This window comes from Triticum dicoccoides, chromosome 1B (assembly GCF_002162155.2).
Source record: "Triticum dicoccoides isolate Atlit2015 ecotype Zavitan chromosome 1B, WEW_v2.0, whole genome shotgun sequence".
NCBI lineage: Eukaryota > Viridiplantae > Streptophyta > Magnoliopsida > Poales > Poaceae > Triticum > Triticum dicoccoides.
In genome coordinates this window covers 164,358,230-164,363,068 of record NC_041381.1, presented here as the reverse complement: position 1 = coordinate 164,363,068, position 4,839 = coordinate 164,358,230, and positions in this window count along the sequence as shown.

Genomic DNA, 4,839 nt, shown 5'->3' with positions numbered 1-4,839 from the left:
GCCGTGAAAAGTTAACCTTCCACCTCGCCCCATTTACAAGTAGCTATCAAGCACTACTGGGGCGCGAAGCTTTCGCCCGCTTTAATGCAATACCACATTATGCATCCCTTACACTTAAAATGTCCGGTCCGCGAGGCATCATCTCCTTAAAGGGAAATATCGAGTGTTCCTCGAGCGCGGAAGATCGTGTGACTGCCTTGACAGCCACACGCTAAACCGGCTTCACTAATCCAAGCACCTAAACAGGTCGTTCAGACCCCGGACACGGTTGGACGAGTCCGGCGTAAACATACAAGGGCTTACCAGTCGCATACCCCCGCACAAGGGGCTCCGCACATATACAGCAAGAGACAATAAAGCTCAATTTTATTCATTTTTTGAATCGTACTTTGTTTATTCAATATAACGTACATTTTCGCACGATCTTTTTCAACTAAGTTCCTCTCATTTACAGATGAACACCATGCTACACCCGTCCAGGATACGAAACAATGGAGACACAGGCGCAGACGTGCAGTAGGGACCCATTGCAAGGATTCTTTTCAGATTAAGACCCTGCGTAAACCTTTTTTACTGTCTCTTATTGATACACATCCCCTGGTTTCTTACTATAACCGAGGAGGAGGCTGGCATTTTGGCATAGGCCACGTCAGAATTTTGCGCGTACCTGGACACCATGGGCTTACTACAAAGGGCGTTGTTCGGCCCGTTTTCATAAAGACCGAATACCTTAGGGAGTGTTCGGCATCTCGAGTTAGGCCTTATATGCATCAGCTCCGAATCATGTCTTTGGTCAAATGTTGGGTTTGCTCGGCTCCTGTGTTTTGCTGCCTTACGTTCCGCTCTATCGGCTAACACGGCACCAGGAGAACTACTGCGATTGTGCCCCGGTTCGGCCAGGCGAGCACCTCAGTAGAGAAAGCCGAAAACTGACTGTCATGATATAGCGTGAGACTGGTCAACCACTCGATGACCCACTGGAATCTATAGAATTCCTCCGCATTGACGAAGGGCCGTTTCCCGGTCAGGCACACATGCGCCCCAAATTCGGGTGAGCGCGGTGCCCCTGGGGGCTATATAGTAGCCCCACTGTCAAACTCCTATGGCCAAGTGAAAGTGATAAAGCATTATAGTCCGATTGCCTAGTTTGCTGCGATACCACTTCCTTTATAGGACCAAGACATTGGATCAAGTGTGAAAATGCGCCTTTTGCAAACACCCCCGCATTATATGCGTGGGGGCTGAAGTCGAAGACTACCATCTTTCAGGTTATATACACATATACATCAACGGCCGCACATGAGGTATTTTAATTCTTGAAGGCACAAGTATAAAAAGTTTTTATATTTCATCGAAACATTGTTTCACAATAAATACATGTTATTCGAACATAATATCCTTCGAGCACTGCGTCTCTATTAAACGAGCGCCCTGCAGAACTTCTTGAAAATAGTGCTCGACAGGTACTCGGCTTCCGTCCGAATCTTGGGATGCAACATCGGTGGCCTTCATCTCCGCCCAGTATGTCTTGACACGGGCAAGAGCCATCCGCGCACCCTCTATGCATGCCAACCTCCTCATTGCATTGATATGCGGCACCACACCAAGGAACTGCTGCACTAAGCCAAAATAACTCTTCGGCTCGGGCCTTTTCGGCCACAAAAGACTCACGACATCCTTCATCGCAAGTCCGGATAACCTATTCAGCTCCGCCCATTCGACCAAGCGATCGGTTAGTGGAAGAGGGCGCTCTGGATTATGGAACTGCGACCAAAAAACCTTTTCCATTTCGTGATCCTTTTGATCTCGGAAGTGTTCGGCCGCGTCCGCGACACTTGCCGCCAAGTCCAGATAAGCATCCTCCGAACTCCACAGCCGGTCCAACTGAGCATACTTAGGATCCATGAACTTCATCCGCAGCAGGAAGGGCTTTCCAGCCGCAATGTCTTCGGCCTGACGCAGCTCCTCCTTCATAGCTCTCATCGCAGAGCGAGCATCCTTGGCCTTGGTAGTGGCCTTCTTCAGGTCCTCTTGTACCGCTCGATCTTCTTTTTCAAGAAGCTTGCAGCGGTCGACAACATTCTTCAACTCCACGGCCATCTCAGCCATTTCCTTCTTGCTTCAGCAGTGAGCAGCCTGTTCGGCTTTTAGCTCTTCGGCCGCCTTCAAGGCAGCCGCGTCACTCTTTCTGGCCTGCTCATTGGCTCGGGCAAGCTCCGCCCGCAGGTTCTCCATGGCAGCGGCACCATCTGCGTCAAGCATACTTGTTGTAAGGCACGGGCATCAAGCTCCCTTACCAGGTGTCCACGGGGAAATTGCATACCTTGTGACTCGTCAAGTCGCCTATTGACAAGCGTGATGTCGACATCCGCCACGTCAAGTTGCCGCTTTAGTTTGGCAAATTCATCAGTCCCGCTAGCCACCGGACCCTTCGCCACCTGCATAGGAAGGGCGACACATTATACCTGCAATTATGATGCTCGGCGTGCTGTCATTTTTAACAACACACCAAGCCTCAGGGGCTACTATCTACACAGGGCGCATTTTATATGCGGAACTGTCAGAAGGTACATCATTTTGCGTACCTCAAAACCTGTTAGTAAACTTCTGACGGCTTCGTGCAATCCGCTCTCAGCGGATGAAATACTTTCAATCACCGTACCCATTAACACACGGTGATCTTCCGAGATAGATGCTCGGCCGAGCAGATCCTTCAGCTCCTCCGATCGTACACCAGGTGGTGCCGGACTCGTCCGATGGCCTTTTTTGAAGGCCGGACGCGAAGGGCTTTGAGGGGAAATATGACTGCCGTCTCCGCGACGACACCTCAGGGTGCTTGCCTCGCACGACGGTATGGCAGGGGGAGGCATTTCGCTCTCTATCATCTCCGGACAAAGATCCCCCGAAGATGAGCTCTGCTGAGAAGGGCTGAGATCCGAACTACAAGGTAAAACTTCGGTTGTCTTCATCAGAAATAGGGCAGGGATATCCTTTATTTTAATAAAAACTTCCCATTTTTACTTACGGCTCGGTGGAGGGCTGATCCCCTTGGGGGCATAATGCGGCCGAGGTATCTCTCGGCGCAGGACCCTCTGACGAAGATTTCTTCCCTCGCTTTGAGACCATGGTCTCCGGGTCTTCAGAGGCGGTCCTCTTCTTCCCTTGGATGGAGGGATTCTCAATCCCTCCTTTCCTGACAGCCTCCTTCACGGAGGCGGTAGCCTCCTTGTTCCCTCCTTCGCCTTCTTCTGAAGGCGCAACCTCCAGCATCCTGGTTAACACGGGATCCGGCGTGGTCTCAAGGAGGGGGGGCGGACACCTGATTAGCTTTGCTTTCGCAATCCACTCTTGTTCAAGGGACAACTCTTTTGAGGGCAAATTCATGATAAATATGGGATAGTGTGTCCGGGTATAGGGCTACTTACTTGAGTATCCGAACGGTTGCAGCTCAGACCTGCGTCCTCGGTCAAGTCCGGACACATCTCTTGTGATCCGAAGAAAAGCTTGTACATCTCCACGGGCGTCGCGCCCATAAAATGTTGGAGAGCTCGTGGTCCCTCCGAGTTAAATTCCCACAGGCGGAGGGGGCGACGTCTGCAGGGCAGGATGCGACGAATCAGCATGACCTGCGCTACTACGACCAGAGTGATCTCTCTCTCTATGAGATCTTGAATGCGGCCCTGCAGCAAGGGCACGTCCTTGGAAGGCCCCAGTCAAGTCCTTTATTGACCCATGACGCCAGCCGCGGTGGAGGACCCGAGCGAAAGGCAGGTGGCGCCACCCATTTGGTGCCCCTGGGAGCTGTGATATAAAACCACTCTTGTTGCCATAGGTTGAGCTCCTCTTGAAAAGAGCCCTCGGGCCACGGAGCGTCAGCATTCTTGCTTATAACAGCCCCTCCGCACTCTGCCTATTGCCCCTTGATCATCTTCGGCTCCACTTTGAAGGTCTTGAGCCACAATCCGAAGTGAGGGATAATGCGGGGGAAAGCTTCGCATACGACATACGACAATGAACGATGAGATGTGGAGGATGGACTCCGGATCCAAGTCGTGAAATTCCAACCCATAATAAAACATGAGCCCCCTCACGAAGGGGTCCGTCGGGAAGCTTAGCCCTCGAAGGAAGTGAGACGCGAACACCACACTTTCACTAGGCTTGGGAGTGGGAATAACCTGCCCTTGGGCAGGCAGCCTATGCGAAATTTTGCCGGTTAGATACCTGGCATCTCTTAGCTTTAGCACGTCTTCTTCCGTAACGGAGGAAGGCATCCACCGGCCTTGCAGGTCGGAGCCGGACATCATCGAAGGTCCGAAGCGCCTATATCTAGAGCTTTGGGTGTTGGAACTCGAGGCGAAGGGCGGATTCGATTGGGATTTAAAGAAGGGAGCGGAGCCTTGGTCTCTTTATAAAGAGGTTGAATACCAAGAGCCTTCCCCGTGACCGTTCGGGCCTCGCCTTCGATAGAGGAGACGTGCCAACGGGCACGACTAGGTTACCCACACCCGTATTAATGAGAATCCCGGAATAAGGGGACACGATCTCTGCTTTGACAAGACGTGCCAAGGAAACCGCCTCGCTAAACGCGCTGAGTTGGGATAGTAAAAACGATTCGAATAAAGGCTTGGCCGTGGTGTGATGTCACGCCACGGAATACGTCAGCAGATTGAATTTGTGTAAATATTATTCTCTCTACGGTGGTATGTGGAACTTATCTTGCAGAGCCGGACACTATCCTTGTGTTCAAAATCTTCTATGAAGTATTCGGAGGAGGAACCCGCCTTGCAATGCCGAAGACAATATGCGCGCCGGACTCGTCGTCATTGAAGCCTGGTTCAG